The sequence below is a fragment of the Gracilinanus agilis genome, chromosome 2 (assembly GCF_016433145.1).
Source record: "Gracilinanus agilis isolate LMUSP501 chromosome 2, AgileGrace, whole genome shotgun sequence".
NCBI classification, from domain to species: Eukaryota; Metazoa; Chordata; class Mammalia; order Didelphimorphia; family Didelphidae; genus Gracilinanus; species Gracilinanus agilis.
In genome coordinates, this window is record NC_058131.1 from 603,667,529 (window position 1) to 603,685,733 (window position 18,205).

Genomic DNA, 18,205 nt, shown 5'->3' on the forward strand with positions numbered 1-18,205 from the left:
ATATTCCAGAAAAGTTATATCCTCTTGACCTAGATATGAATGCAACTTTTAGAAGCTGTATAAGACTTAGTACCTCAGATTTGATACAATAATATAATCGCTATGTGGCACATTTTAGGTACTTAATAAAAACTCATTGGCTGTCTACCACAGGGCTGTAATTCTGTGTTCATTAAGTCCAATTTTTTTCAATTGTATTACTGAAGATAATATTATTATATTTAGAATAGCAAAAAAGAAGATAATATAAATATGTATAAAAGTATATGTAAAATATATATATACATATATATGATCATGAGTCTTATAAATCTCAAACTTTTTTCATTTCTTAATTCAGAACCCAATTTTCCATTAGATATTTTTCTACTTTCCTTCTTGTGCCTTACTTTGCATTGGAGTTACTGATTACCAGTTAATGTATTTAATTGTTTGGAAGATCTTGTCAAATTCCTCATAAAATTATTCTGTCTCTTACTGGTTCTTCTACTTCTTACTGATTAAAAATAGAAAAGTAGAAATATGTAACAGAACAGGTACACAAAATATGGAGCTAAATTAAAATAGCAGTACAGGGTTGGATAAACATAAGAACATAAATTACCGGAACAAAAACTTTCTAACAATAAATGCTAATAAAATGGAAGGTAGCTTGTCATTAATTAGGTTGAAGATTGAAGTCAGTATCTTTCATTATATGCCACATTAAGCTTCAAATGGATTAAAAAACCTAAAAGTCATATCATAAAAATAAAATTAAAAGAGAATAGGAGTTCCTTTCATAGCTGTGGATAATAGGAGAATTTTTACCAAACAAGTAATAATTGATCATTGAAGAAAAATAAATTATTTTAATTACATGAAGCAAAAAAAATTGCATGAACAAAATCAATAGTTAGAATAATAAAAATAATTGAGTTGGAAAAATATTTTTTCAAATATCATTGTTAAATATCTAATTTTCAAGATAAAGAGGAAATTGGCATCAATATGAAAGAAATATACAAGTTTAAATATTTATAAGGTTTCTTCTTGAACCCACTGATTGGTGAAGATAACAAAAAATGGAAAAAAATTTGTGGAGACAATGGAAAACAGGAACATTAATATGCTAATGGAGTCATCAATTAAACTAAGTATCAGAATTATGGAATTTAAGTATGTGGAATTAGGAAAGAAAAGTCATTAAATTGTTGATACTCTTTAAAATAATGATGTGCCAAATAGACATACACTAAGAAAGCGAGAGAGAGAGAGAGAGAGAGAGAGAGAGAGAGAGAGAGAGAGAGAGAGAGAAACCTGTGAGGATTTATGTAAAGTGATAAAGAGTGAAGAAAATAGAACCAAAAGAAAATATGTTCAAAGCCTACAATCATGTAAATTATGATATTCCTAAAATCAGCCAAACTATGATGTATTATACCAGGCTTAATACTATATAAAAAAAAATACCCTCCTATCACTGAAGAGGGTGAGACTTCTGGAGTACAATGTAGTAAATTTAGTCAGACATGTTTAGTGTTCCTTAATTTTCCCCCATTTTGGAAAAAGGAAGTGTCCAATTGTAATAGTGAAGTTAAGAAAATAATGTGCAAAAAAAAGGCAAAAACAACATTTCTATTCAGCTTTTTAAAATTCCTCAACTTCTTTCTCTACATCAGATGTTGGCATATAAATTAAAATTAACTTTATGGTGATCCTTTTGTTTATGCTTATCATGAGTAATTCAAAGTATAATGAGCAAATGTTCTATGAAATTATTTTTCTTCTTCCATTTTAGGCACATAATGAAACCAACTCAATTATTTGCCTCTCCAAGGAAAATCTGTGAATCATCCTTTAACTTCCTTGTGTCTTTTGGTTTCCTTTATAGTAAAAATGTTAATACTGACATGATTCAGTTTCTCCAGGAACATTGTTCGTGATCAATGAACAAAAATCTAACTAAGATAGCAAGAATTAACTTAAATTTCATAGTTGGTCTAAAACTCTGTTGTTCTTAACCCCATTATACTCTTTCTCATTACTCTGCCACTAGCACTATGAAAGCAGACAAGGGACTAAAAGACATTTTGTCTTTTGGGTTTGTTTGTTTCATGAGCTCCCATATCGAAAGAATTTATCAACTGAGTATCAACCCATTAGGGATGAGTCTTTTCTTAGAGAACAAGTGTGATGGTTGAACAGTAGGTGCTAAATGTCATAAAGGTTTAGCTTAAAGTATAAAAAGGGCTGTCACAAGGAAACGGGGTTGTTTTGGAAAGTTTGACAGGGCAAAACCCATTTTAGAAATGGTTGGAAGTTGCAGAGAGATGGATTTAAACTTCATGTAAGGAAAACCTTTCTAAAAAATGTAAGCATCCAATTGCTTATTTCAATGAGTTATGTCCCAAAGTATTAACTTACTTCTCACTGGAGATTTGCAATCAAATTCTGGATGACCTCTGGTCAGCAGTTTGATAGAATTCTTATTAACGTATCAATTAGTTCCTCTCTGATCCTCTTCAACTAAGATAGTACAATTCTCTAGATCTGTAGCATTTGTTATTATTAGCTTATATTTATATTGTATTTAAGGCTTACCAAGTAATATCATCACAACTGTGTGACGTAGATAGAACAATTATTATTCCTATTTTATAAATGAGAAAACTGAGGCACATAGAGGTCAAACATCAGAGCCAAAATTTGAGCCCATTTATCCCAGCTTTGAACAACTATATTTTTCCCCTTTTTTAATATTATACCATACTGCTGCTTCTTGAAACAGTAGTTGAATTATCTCTTCAAAATAACTTGGGCAAATTCTTCAAGTTATAATAATGACAATGAGGTGAAGCTTTAATGGGTAGTATATATTCTTTTCTTTCTCTTCCACAAGGCTAAGCAGATATCCCTGGGTAACACCAGTAAAGACTACTTTCTAAATTGACAAACTATTAATGACAAAACTGGATCTGCACATAAAACTATCATCTAACCCTTACCTTTCCATCTTTACATAAAAATAATCATACTTTGCTAAAAATCTATGTAAACTATAAGTATTTTCCTGATCTACCAGTTTAGTAAATTGGTGGGGGATAGTGGGGTGGAATATAAAATCATATACTTAGAACAAGAAGGGACCGTCTAGCCCACCTAACTCCCTCATTTAGGAGATAAGAAAACTGAGGCTCAGAGAAAATAAATGACTTACTGAGGCTTTCAAAGCAAGAAAGTATATGGAGGGCAATTTGAACACGGGTCTTTCTGTCTCAAATCTAACATATTATTTACCGAGCCATGCTAGTTCTAAGTAAGGTTGATCAGATATGAACTGTTCTTAATGAAGCTATATTGTCTCTCTGTAATCATCACTTCTTTTTCTAAATATTCACTAATAATGCTTTTAAAAATAAGCTTTATAATTTCCCCAGGAATCAAAATCATGCTCTCTAGCATATAATTTGTACCCTCTTGTCTCTTTTCTTTTTTGAAAAGCAGCTGAATATTTATCCTTCAGCAATCCTATAGTATCTCTCCCAATCTCCAGTCTTTCAATGATCATTGATAATCATTCAGCAATCACATTTGCTCATTGTTTTTTTTTCCTCATCCATTCTTTTTTATATAGTTTTATTGAGGCATTTTTTAGAATTGCAAACATTTCTAGGTAACCCTCAATCCATGAGAATTCTCATAACAAAATAAAATAATCAAGTAAAACTAATAATGCAGTGACCTCGCCCAAAAGTATATGCGATGATCCACATCAGTAACACTTTTTAATCTTTTTAATTAACAGAAATCAATTTTTCTCCCTCTAACCCATCACTTCTTTGAGAGAAAAAATGAAAACCAAGTTCCCTATAACAAATATATGTAAGTCAAACTAAATTAATTCTCTAAGTGTAAGTATATACATACACACACAGAAACATTTGGCTGTGTGTGTATGTATATATATGTACATATATACATGATTTATATGAATGATATATTAAGAATGAAGATCTCATTTTCAATATATTTGGAAGTGATTCAAATTTCTAAGAATTAAAATCATTCCCTAATTCTTAAATGGTCTAAGGATATAGACAGTCAATTCTAAAGGTGAAAAAAATCAGGTAATCTGTAGCCATATGAAAAGGATTTATCATAGACAGCATTTTTTCATCATCAGTCCTCTGGAATCATGAATATTCATAGTACTGATCCCATTTCTTTCAGATTTCAGTTTGTTTTTATATTGTTGTTATTGAACAAATTACTCTCTTTGTTCTTTTCATTTCATTCTTCATCAGTTTTATCTTCGTCTGTCTTCGAAATTATTCATTTTTATAATATTGATGCCATTGTAAAAGTTCTTTTCCTGGATCTGTTCATTTCACTTTTCATTACTTTATAAAAGTCCTTAATGCTATCCTTTTTTATAATAGTGGTATTATAGTATAAGTTGTTCTTCAGGTTTAGCTTACTTCACTCTGCACCAGTTCATATAAATCTCTTTAATCATTTATTTCCTCATGTATTAAAGTATGATGGTTTTCTATCACATTCATATACCACAACTTACTCAACCATTCTTCAATTTATGGACATCCCATTAGTTTCCAGGCTTTTTTCCATCTTTTTTTTCCAACCACAAAAGAGCCACTATCAATATTTTTGTAGACATGGGACATTTCTCTTTTTCTTTGTTTTCTTTGGGGTTTAGTCCTAAAAGTGGTGTAGTTGCATTAAAGAATATACGCTGTTTAGCAACTTTTTGTGTATAGTCCCAAATTGTTTGCCAGGACAGTTGTATAGATTCAGAAGTCCATCAACAGTGCATCAATGTGCCTATTTTAAAATAGTAATTCCAACATTTATTATTTTCCTTTGTTGTTATTTCTGTCATTCTGAATATTTAGTGGATTTTGGGAATTGCTTCGAATTGTATGCCTCTAATTAGTAGTGATTTGGTGTGTTTTTTATGTGACTATCAATTGCCTGGTTTTTTCCCTGGAGAACTACTTGTTCCTATCATTAAACCATTGATCAACAGAGGAATGGATTTAATTCACACAAATTTGAATCATTTCTTTATATTGGTTGAAAATGAGACCTTTTTCAGAGAAACTTATTGCAAAGATTTCATATTCAGTTCATTGCTTCCCTTTTAATCTTAGTTTTATTGGATTTGTTTCTGCAAAAAGTTTTGGATTTCATATAATCAAAATTATCGATTTTGTCTATTTTCCTTTGGTCATGAACTTTTCCACATTCTTTTAGTATCTAAAGACATGTAGTTCGTCTTTGCCAGATAACTTGAATTAATCGATAAGGAATAGGAACCGTCATACCATCTCTTTATTTATCTTGGCTGTAAACTTGCTTTTAGCCATTTTTGTTCCATCCTTTCCAGTAAAAAAAAAAAAAAAAAAAAAGCTATGTTCCTTGGCAGAAAAAAGAACATAAGCAAAAATAAAAGTGAATATATCTGTGTTTATGGTTTTCATAGCCCAAATCACCCTAAGCAATGATCTTTATCACTTCATTGATCCCACTTTTCCTGATGGAGACAAAAAGTATCTTTTTGTTTTACTCATTTCTTCTCTTTGGCCTCAGATCATTCTGAACTTGAGCTCTTCTGATATGCTGCAGGTCCACACCCCAAATCATATAGAGAAAAGCCTAAAGATTCTCTCTCCCATATCTCATTCACCTCAACCATTTTCTATTTTCCCATCAAAAGCATATTGCCCTTTAAAATTAAAAAAAATAAAATAAATTTTTAAAAATTTTTTAAAAATTTTAAAAATTTTAAAAATTAAAAAATTAAAAATTAAAATAAAATTAAATAAAAATTTTTTAAAATTTTAAAATTTTAAAAAATAAAAAAATAAAAATAAAAATTTTTTTTAAGTTAAAAAAAAATAAAATTTAAAAAAATTTTTAAAAAAGGATATTGCCCGTCCTTTTTCTACCTTTTACTCAAGAACATTATTCCAATTAACAGAATCTTTGCCTCTCTGTAGAACAAGTCCATCAATTACTTTCTCATTCCATTCACCATCCCTGTGACTTCCCCTACCAGAACATCTTTTCCTGGTCATCTCCCAGGTGTGTGTGGGTGGGTGGGGGGGGGACATATAATAAAGAGAACCAATGAGGGGGCAGTTGGTTGGCTCAGTGGATGGAGAGCCAGGCCTAGAGATAGGACGTCCTGGGTTCAAATTTGGCCTCAGATACTTCCTAGCTCTGTGACCCTGGGCAAGTCACTTAACCCCCATTGCCTAGCCCTGATTGCTCTTCTGTCTTGGAACTATACACAGTATTGATTGTAGGATGGAAGGTAAGGGTTATTTAAAAAACGAATACTGGAGTAGCAGAAACAACAAGGGGACAGAGTGAAGCAATTTTCCTACAGAAGACAACTTGGAAGGTAAACAGAGAGGGTCTGTTTCGCTGGGGTGAGTGGGGAGCACAGCCTAGTGTAAGATCACACCAATGAGGGCCAGCACAAGCCAACATCGAACCCCTGAGACCCTGCCTAAGCCAGCAGCGCAGCACTCCCATGCCCACCCCTTGAAGTTTCAAGCCCCAGCACAAGGCGGACGGCAGCGTGCTTGGCTGTACAAGGCCAAGAGGAGGCCCAGAGCCCTGGCCCAGGCTGAGATGAGAACGTGAGCCCTGCACGGTGCAGCTCAGAGTGCACTGGGTCCTGCAAAGCCATCCGCAGGCCCTGAGGGACCACCTTGGAAGAAATGAAACTTGCAGAAATCAAGACGTAGAACCGAGGGTAGCAGCACTGGAAAAACTAAAGTTTAAGAGAGTTCCCCATCTATCCTGAGAACAGACTTACATGGATCCTAAAATTGCCCGTGTTTTAAGCTATTAAAACTCCACAACCAAATGCAAAAAAGCAGAAATAATAAAGATATCCTTTTTAGATCATAAAATGTAATAAAAAATTATGAACAATAAGGGTTTATGGAAAGACAAATCTAAAAATTAATTGAAAGTAAATAATCTAATTCTAAAAAAGGAGTGGGTCAAAGAACAAATTTTAGAAACAATCTTACAGAGAGTAACAATGAGGAGACTAGATATTCATGGGATACGGCCAAAGAAGTACCTAGGAGAAAATTTATATTTCTAAATGCTTCCAGCAACAAAATACAGAAAAAGTAGATCAATGAATTGGAACAACAACAACAACAATAACAACAACAAAAACAACCACCACCACCACCTAGAAAAAAGAACATATTACAAATCCCTAATTAAAGAACAAATTAGAAATCCTAAAAATCAAAAGAGAAATTAATAAAATTAAAAATAAGAAAACCATTGAACTAATAAATAAGACTAGGCATTTCTTTTATGAAAAAAACAAATAAAATAGATATAGCATTTGTTCATTTGAATTTCAAAAGGAAAAAAGAAAATCAAATCACAAGTATCAAAAATGAAAAGAATAAATTCAGCACCAATGAAAATGAAATTAAAGCAATCACTAGGAGCTGTGCTTTTGCCAAATTATATGCCAATAAATGTGATAATCCAAGTGAAATGGATGAATATTTACAAAAATATAAATTGCCCAGATTAACAGAAGAGGAAATAGAATCCTTGAATAATCTCAGTTTGGAAAAAAGAAATTGAACAAGCCATCGATGAATTCCTGAAAAAAAAATTCCCAGGACCAAATGGATTCATAAGTGAATTCTATCAAATATTTAAAGAAAATTAAGATTAATACCAATTCTATATAATTTATTTGGGAAAATAGACAAATAAGGAGTCCTACCAAGTTCCTTTTCTGACACAAAGATGGTCCTGATATCTAAGCCAGGAAGAGCAAAAATAGAGAAAGAAAATTATAGGCTAATTTCCTTAATAAATATAGATGCATAAATTTTAAATAAAATACTAACAAGGAGACTATAGCAATATATCACAAGAATCATTCACTCTGACCAATTGAGATTTATACCAGGAATGCAGTGCTGCTTTAATATTAGCAAAACTATCAGTATAACTGACCACATCAATAACCAGACTAAGAAATCACATGATTATCTCAATAGATGCAGAAAAATCCTTTGACAAAATTCAATAGGAAGCAAAGGAATAACGATAAAGGCCTTTATACAAATAGTATCTAACTAAAACCATCAGCAAGCATTATCTGTAATGGATATAAGCTACAAGCTTTCCCAATAAGATCAGGAGTGAAGCAAGAATGCCCATTATCAGGGCCATTAATTAACATTATAGCAGAAATGCTAGTTTTAGCAATAAGAGAAAAAAAAGGAAAATGAATGGATTAAAGTAGGCAATAAGGAAACTAACATTCTTTGCAGATAATATCATGGTATACTTGGACAATAAACAAAAAAAATCAGTTAAAATAATAACTTTAGTAAACTTGCAGGAAACAAAATAAATCCACATAAATCATGAGCATCTTTATATATTTCCAACAAAATCCAGCAGCAAGAGAAAGAGAAATTCTATGTAAAATAACTAGATACTATAAAATACCTGGGAGTTTAGCCAAGAGAAACACAGGAATTATATGAACATAATTACAAGGCATTTTTCACACATAAAGTCAGATCTAAACAACTGTAAAAATATTAATTGCTCATGGATAGGCTGAGCAAATATAATAAAAATGACAATTCTCCCTAAATTAATTTACCTATTCAGTTCAATACCAATGAAAACTAATAAATAATAATTTTTAGATCTGGAAAAAATAGTAACAAAATTTATCTGGAAGAACAAAAGGTCAAGAATATCCAAAAAAATGTGAAGGAAGGTGGCCCAGCAGGACCAGATCTCAAACTGTTCCATAAAGCGATACTCAAAACAATCTAGTATTGACTAAAAAATAGAACAGCGGTCAATGGAAAAGATTAGATGACACATTATAAAGGGGTAAATGACCATAGCAATTTAGTGTTTTATAACCTAAAGATCCCAGATTTCGGGATAAGAACTCACAATTTGACCAAAACTGCTGGGAAAATTAGAACACAGAAATTAGATCTAGACCAATTATCTCACACCTTAAAAAAGGTAATATCAAAACGGGTACATCTTTTAGGCAAAAAGGGTAATTCCATAAGTAAATTGGGGGTGGCGGAATAGTTTAGCTGTCATATTTATGGAGAAGGGAATAACTTATTTCCAAACAAGAGCTAGAGAACATTATGAAATATGAAATGAATATTTTTGATTAGACTAAATTAAAAGGATTTTGTACAAACAAAACTAATGTAACCAAGATTAGAAGGGAAACAACAAAGTAGGGGGAGGGTAGAATTTACAATAAATTTCTCTGATAAAAACTTCATCTCTCAAATATACAGAGAACTGAGTTGAATTTCCAAGAACATGCCATTCTCCAATTGACAAATGGTCAGGAGATATGAACAAGCAGTTTTCAGATGAAGAAGTAAAAGCTTTCAACAATCATATGAAAAATGTTCTAAAGCACTATTTTTTAGAGAAATGCAAATTAAAACAACTCTGAGGTACCAACTCACATCTACCAGATTGGCCAATATGACAGTAAAGAAAAATGATAAATGTTGGAGGGAGTGCCAAAATTGGGACACGAATGCATTGTTGATGAAGTTGTGAACTGATCCAACCATTCTGGAGGGCAATTTGCCCAAAGAGCTATAAAACTGTGCATACCCTTTGATCTAATAATATCACTACTAGATCTGTATCACAAAGAGATCCTCCCAAAAAGGAGAAAAGATCTATTTATACAAAAATCTATATAGTATCCCTTTATGTGGTGGCAAAATATTGGAATTTGGAAGGATGTCCATCAGTTTGTGAATGTCTGAACAAATTGTGGTCTATGTGTAATGGAATACTATTGCACTAAAAGAAATGATGAGCAGGAAGATTTCAGAAAAAAACTGGAAAAACACATGAATTGATGCAGAGTGAAGTAAGCAGAACCAGAAGTTTGAGCACAATAACAGCAATATTGTATGATAATCATCTGTGAAAGATTTAGCTATTCTCACAATACAGTGAGCCAGGACAATTCAAAAAGTCTACAATCAAGAATGCTATCCACCTCTTCGGAAAGAACCTGTTGGAGTCACAGTGCAGATCAGAGAATACCATTTTTCACTTTAATTTGTTTTTTTAAATATATTTTTGTTCATGTATTTTTACTTTGGAGTTTTGTTTTATTATGAGTATTCTGTAACAATAATAACCAATATGGAAATATATTTTGCATAATCATACATGTATAACCCAGATCAAATTGCCTACCATCTGTGAGGGGGGAGAAGGGAGGAAATGAGATGATTTGGATCTTATAATTTCAGAAAACATGTAAAAATCATTATTATGCATATAATATGTGCATGTTATTATACATATAATATATGCATGTAATTATGCCTATAATTTCAGAAAACCTGTTAGGATCATTATTATGTATAATTGGGAAACACAATATTAAATATGATAAAGCAAAAATAACTTGAATCCACACAGTCCTATGTAATCTCTGCGGACCCTGAAATCTGTACTCTGAAAGTCTAAGTTGCTGTGCCCAGTTTTTCTTTCCCTTCTCATCACAACTTATCTGATGGAATGGCCACTTCCAACAGTGGGTTTCTACCTTACGGTGAAAATCGGATCTAGATGAGAATTTTCTCACATTGGTTTTTCCATTTTGGGGAGGGATAAAATGATTGTTAAAACAAGTTAAGAAATAATTAGCTAGTCTACTTTGGGCAGAAGGAGAGAGAAACATAAACAAACAGAGACAGACAGCAAGGAAAAGAGAGAGAGAGAGAGAGAGAGAGAGAGAGAGAGAGAGAGAGAGAGAGAGAGAGAGAGAGAGAGAGAGAGTTCTCTTGCAGATGTTTAGATCATTGATTCCCTGTCCATCCAACCTTCCTCTACTTTATTATTATACCATGCCTTTCTCTGTGCTATATGCCAAGATTTTGCTGTCTCCTAAATTCCTTATTTGTTTCCTCTTTCCATCCAGGTTAGTATACTATATTCCAAAGACAACATCCTTTCTCCTTCTGACATCAGTGATGTTCATTCAAATATTCTCTGTCATGCTTCCTCTCCTTTTCTATTTATTTCTTAATATTAATATATAAGACATATATTAACATAACATATAATATAATGTTTCATCACTTGTTCTGTGTCTGTCTCTCCCTGTATGTCTCTACCACTCTGTCATCTCTCACCCTGTTTCTGCCTATCTCTCTCACACACAGATATACATTCATAACACATCTTTTTTCCCATCCTTGCTTATTCTGAATAATATAACTCTTCCAGAATCATAGAACAGATGAGGAATTTGTAAACAAAATATGTAATCATTAATATATTTTTAAATAAGCTTTCTATAACTATTCTTCAGTTTACTACTATATTTGGTTGTTTTAATTTTTTTTTTTTTGCTTTTCAAAAGAATTAACACTGCAGTTAATGCAAAAGCCCATGGAAAGACATAAGGTGATTGTGTATATGTAGTAATATGTCACCAATGAAGAATTGTACAGTAGAAGCAATATAAAGGATGTCATGAGAGGATTATGTAATCAGAAAAGGAGGTGGGATATATTGGTGTGTAAAATCTATGTGCTCTATGAGTATCCAAACCATATCAAGACCTCAGCATATGAGACGGGGTCCTGTGGAAGATTGAGGCAAAACAGGGATGGAATCTATATAGTATGTATCTACCTAGTTGTGGGTGGGTTAGGAATGAGATCACAGGTTCCTCAAAATATTAGAGACATGAAGAGGTGCTGCTGTGTAGGATAGTTAAATTGAAAAGTACGTTATTTTGTTAGCCATACTTGAAGCATTCAAACCATGCAACCAAGTCACCACTGCTCATCTGAAGGGAGTTTTACTGAGCTTGTAGTTAAAGTGCCTGGGGACAGGGGAGAAACATCTCTTCAAGGCTGGCAAAGTAACGATAGCAGCTTTTCTAAAATTAAACAGTTGTGGTGGATTTTGCTGTTTTTCTTGTTCCCATAAACTTACTGAATTTGTTTGTGTTGCTAATACAATCGTGTAGCAGGATACCCACAGAGGAACGAGAACATCTTGTGAACTGCTAGGATGCTACTACTAGAGATATTTAAAGACCTGTTTTATGACTACTACATAGGAGTAGATTTCAACAGTAGGGGGAAAGGGCACCTGGCAAACACTTAAATTCTGAAAACTTGCTAAAGGCAGTCCTCTTCAAATAGCTCATTGTAGCATGGAAGTGACTCTGGGATCTTGAAAGCTATTCCAGAGAAGTTCAAGTTCTGGTAAGTTATATCAAACTCAAAAGACTTCTAATACACCAGTGACAGAATCTGTATCTATTATCCAAGGATCAATCTGGTGGATTTTTTGAAGTTCATCACCATTAATCACAAGTTAATGATTTTTTTTAACTCCAGGGAAGATGAGGTGTGATCTGCTCGGGTTGACAGAGAACTCACAGCAAAGAAATCAGTGAAAGTTTTATAATTATTGAAGGTAGAAAAAGTAACTGACCGGAGAAATCACAAGAGCATAGATTTAGAGCTAGAAGAGACTTCATCTAATCCACAACATCCCCCACCATATAACAGAGGAAGAATTTATGGTCTAGGGAATTTAAGTGACCCAATAACATGGGCAATAACAGACACAGAATCTGAACCCAGGTCTTAAGATTCCAGAGACAGCACTCTTTCCATTGTACCTCTGAATAAAAAGCCCAGCTATAATCACAGTGGATTATTTGGGGGCATTGCCTCCTTTAGTGATGTTCAAGTCTGATCTGTCTCTTCATCCCTATCCTCTCTCCATAATTATTTCTAGGTTTTCATTATGTAACAGACCTAGCTGAGATTTCCCTTTTCCACATAAAACCCTCACATTACTGGTCACAAGGCAAATGGTGATCATGCCACCAGCTGATGAGATTTTTCTAATTCCTTTATCTCTTAACCTTTACTTCACTTTGACTTCTTTTTCTCTTTGTCTCTGTCTCTCTCCTGTCTCTCATTTTCTTTGTGTGTCTCTGTTTCTGTGTCAAGTGATATAATGTATTTAAGATATTTTGCTGACTTTAAAGCAGTACATTTTACTATTACTGAAGTGTCTTGCATAAGATTTTTACCTCTTCCTTTGTTTCCTTAGCCAAAGATAAAGATATGCCTGCATATTAGTTACCCATCACACTCGGGTGTTGCCAGAATGAATTAAACAGGTAGAGAGAGGATCCAGGTAGAGTAATGTGATATCTGGCTGCTGTTTTATTGATTATCCCCATGTGTACAGCTAACTCCCCACTCAAATACAGTCAAATAGATTAAATAAGATTGCAATGAGGTATGTTCTCTGTTTGATATATCAACAAAAGCTTCCTAATCAATTCTTATATTCTGAGTCTTTTTAGATCTCTCTGTCCCTGTCGGTCTCACTCTGTGTCTCTTTCTGTCTATTTTTTTCTGTCTCTCTCAGTTTTTGTGTCTTTCTCTATCTCTGAATCTGAGTGTGTGTATGTCTCCTGTGTTAACTCCAGTTTTTTTTAAGTTATTTCATTAATTAATTAATTTAGAATATTTTTCCATGGTTACATGAATCATATTCTTTCCCTCCCCTTCTTCCAACTCCCTCCTATAGGCAACAAGCAATTCCACTGGATTTTAAATGTGTCATTGATCAAGACCTATTTCCATATTATTAGTATTTGCAATAGAGTGATCGTTTAGAGACTACATCCCCAATCATGTCCCTATCGAACCATGTGATCAAGCAGTTGTTTTTCTACTTCATTTCTACTCCCACAGTTCTTTCTCTGAATGTGAATAGTGTTCTTTCTCATAAGTCCCTCAGAATTGTCCTGGATCATTGCATTGCTGCTAGTAGAGAAGTTTATTATATTTTATTGTGCCACAGTGTATTGGTCTCTGTGTATAATGTTCGCCTTGTTCTGCTCCTTTTGCTCTGCATCAATTTCTGGAGGTCGTTCCAGTTCACGTGAAATCCCTCCAGTTCATTATTCCTTTGAGCGCAATAGTATTCCATCACCAGCAGGTACCACAATATGTTTAGCCATTCCCCAATCAAAGGGCATCCTCTCATTTTCCAATTTTTTGCCACCACAAAGACCATGGTTATAAATATTTTTGTACAAGTCTTTTTCCTTATTATTTCTTTGGGGTATAAACCCAGCAGTGGTATGACCAGATCAAAGGGCAGACAGTCTTTTAATGCCCTTTGGGCATATTTTTTAAGTTTTTTATTTAATTAATTAATTTAGAACATTTTTCCATAGTTACATGAATTATGTTCTTTCTTAACTCCACTTTTGTCAATCATTATCCACTTTGTGGCTAGCACTGACTGTAGCTCCCAAGAACACAGAAAAAAAAACCCTGAGCAGCCAGGTTAAAAAGCAGTATGGAACTCCCTGGCTTTCCTAAAATCTACTGAGGGAACATGCCAGGAGTTAGGAGTTAGTTAGGAGGAGGAGGAGGAGAAACAGGGCCATAAGTAAAAACCCATGAATGGTGCTCTCAACTGCAACTCTTTAAAAATAAAGTGGCCATTAGCCCACTAAAATTGGAGGCAAGTCAGAAACACATTACTTGAAGATTTCTAAATAGTCCATCCCTGGTTGAGATTGAAATTTCTATGCAGCTGTGTCCATGACCTTCACAATCCATCTCCAAACTATGAATCCTGGTTGATTATATATTATTCTCTCTTAGTGCATTTAGACTGCTTTCTTTACTTTTCTCTGTATACAACATTCCATCTCCCAGCCTAGTGCTTTTTGCATAGGCTGTACCCCAAGCCTAGGATACTTTTTCTCCCCTTTGTGTCTCTTGGAATCCCTAGATCCCTTAAAAAACTCAACTCACTTTCTATACAAAACTTTCTCTCTCCTACTAAGCTATTAACAATCTCTCCTCTGTCAAATTACTTAGAACTTTGTATTTACTTCCTCTATGCTTGAGTCCTTCCTTCCTACTGTCCCCTACCTCCATGGGAATGTAAACTCCTCCAATCTAGAAACTGTTCAATTTTGATCCTTATATCTCCAGTACCAGACACTGTCTTACATGAAGTAGACACTTATTAAATATTTTTTGAATTCAGATACTTCATTCTATATGTATGTACCTTCTAGTGTATAATAGAATGTTTAGTGACATGTGAATGTCATTAAATAAATCACTACCCAAAGCGGGCAGTGAGAAAGGAGAGTGATAAGAAGCAACTGGATAATTCTAAAACATAACAAGCATTTCTTTTGTGTTATCTACTTTAGCAACCACTTATGATCTACTATTTGCATCTGTTTTAAACCCTAACATCATTAAAAATACAAGTATATCATTTCTTCATTGTTATCTTGGAAAAATATGATGGTTAGTGGAAAGTTCTGTGATTCCTAGAAAGCACAAGAGGGACCCATAAGAAGCCTCATTGAATTTCATGGAATATAAGCACTAAAAAGGACCTTAGAGGTTATCTAGTCAAATTCATTTATTTTAAAAACAAAGAAACTGAGACCCAAAGAGTATCAAGTGAGATGATATATTTAAAGCAATTTGCTAACCTTAAAGCAATATAATATGGGTTATTATTAGTGTTATCATTCTTACTATTATTAAAGTGCCTTATCTCATATTTTACTTTTTCCTTTGTTTCCTCATCTATAACACAAGGGTGATCCTACGTGTTTGTTTCCCATCACCCCAGTGTTGGCAGGATGAATTAAACAGGTTTGTCTGTAGAGAGAAGAATCATGCAGAATAATATGATTGCTGTTTTATTGGTTACCCCCATGTGAACAGCTAACTCCCTGCTCAAATACAGTCAAATAAATTAAATAAGATTGCAAGTCCCTAGAATGGGGCACCTTCTGTGTAGATACATCATCAGCAAACACTTATTAACCATTGCCTATGTGGAAGACCCTGTGCTAAGTGCCACAGATTCAAAAGATACATAAGGCAGGACCCATGTATATAAAAGGATTCCTTAGGGAAAAACTTACACAGAGAAAATTAACAGTATAATAGAATTTTTACAAGTTTCATGACAAGATTTACTGAACATTAAAAGATAGTTTCAGGCAGCAAAATTTTTAAAGTTTAATTTTAAAAATAGTGAAAGTGCAAATGGAAAAACAGAGAGCTGGAAAGGGATCAGAGAGAGAGAGAGAAAGATAGTGATAAAGAGGTAGGAAAGAGGGGAAACTAAAATATACAGGCAATTATCAGATAATGCCTGAGCATCCATTATGTTCCACAAGACCCTGTACTGGACTATTCAGTGAGGGATACAAGATGAATCAAGAGATACAAGAAAATAGGAGGAAAGAATTTACCTGCACAAAAATATTTATAGCAGCTCTCTTTGTGGTGGTAAAGAATTAGAAACTGAAGGGATGTCTATAATTGGGGAATGGCTGAACAAGTTGTAGTATATGCTTGTAATGGATTACTAGTGTGCCATAAGAAATGACAAACAAGATGATCATAAAAATCCTAGAAAGATTTATAAGAACATATATATGTACATACATATACATAAAAGCAAAATAAAATGAGCAGAACCAGAAGAACATTATAAACAGTAAAATAATAATGTAGGATAATCAACTGTGAATAACCTATTATCAACAAGGCAAGGATCCAGGACAACTCCAAGAGACTCATGATGAAAAAGGACATCCACTGACAAAGAAGGAATAGACAAAGCCCAAAAGCAGATTGAAAATACCATTCTTCAATTTATTTCCTCCATAAATTTTTCTCTAGTATACACAATATATGTTTTGTCCCACAATATAACAAACATAGAAATATGTATAAAATGATATTATGTATAACCTATATCATTTCACTTGCCATCCTGGGAAAGGTAAAGGGGTGGGAGATAGAGAGAGAGAACATGGTTTGCAAAATGTCAGAAAATGAATATTAAAAATTGAAACATGTAATCTGGAAAAAATTAAAAATAAAATGTTTAAAAGAAGATACAAGAAAAATGTTAGGGAAGTATCTCTGGGGAGAGAGCCAAGATGGAGAAATAAAGAAAGCCCTCAACTATACTCTCACAACATTCCCCTCCAAACAACTAGGAAATAACTCTTCAAATCAAAATCTGCTGTGGCAAAACCAACAAATGGTCAGGATGAGACTTCCTTCTATCCCAAAACAACTTGGGAGGTCAGAAGGGGAAATATGTGTAAAGGGGGTAGAAGCTGACTCAGATCCCAAGTGAATGAAACACCAGTGAGAGAATTAGACATTGGTACAGTAATAGTAGCAGCTTCAGGCACCCTAAAGCTAGAGAAGGTAGGGGACCTGGCAACTAGCCAAAATAAAACTAAAGGGAATCCCTGTGCTGGCAATAAACAAAGAACCAGATATTATTTGGCAACTTTGGCCTATGACCATTTCTGGATCACAGTTCAAGGGCAAAGAAGAGTATCTTTGGTTAAGAGGGAAGATGAGGCATAAAGAGCAATATTGCCTTTTATCACAAGGGATCAGGGACCAAATGGAAAAAAGAGGTAAGAAACACATGATTGAAAATAACTCATTAAAAAGTAGAATTGGCCAAATTAAAAAAAAAAATACAAAAGCTCACTAAAGAAAATAATTCCTTAAAAATTAAAATTGGGAAAGTGGAAGTGAATGACTACATGAGGCATCAAGAAATAATAAAACAAAGTCAAAAAGAAGAAAAAATAGAAATAAATGTGAAATATATTTCAATGAAAAATCAACTAACCTAGACATAGATCAAGGAGACACCATTTAAGAAATGCTGGATGACCTCAAAGTCATCATCAAAAAAAGAGCTTCGATAGTTTGATAGGTATGACACTAAGTAAGTAAATAAATTTGGGTAGAATGGTCATTTTTATTATGTTAGCTCGTCCTACCCATAAGCAATCAATGTTTTTCCAATTGTTTAGATCTAGTTTTACTTTTTTGGAAAGTATTTTGTAGTTATGTTCATGTAATTCCTTTATTTGTTTTGGTAGATAGATTTCTAAGTATTTTATATTGTCTAGGGTGATTTTAAATCGTGTTTCTCTTTCTACCTCTTGCTGCTCTAATGTGTTGGAAATAAATAGAAATGCTGATGATTTATGTGCATTTATTTTGTATCCTGCAACTTTGCTAAAGTTGTTGATTATTTCTAC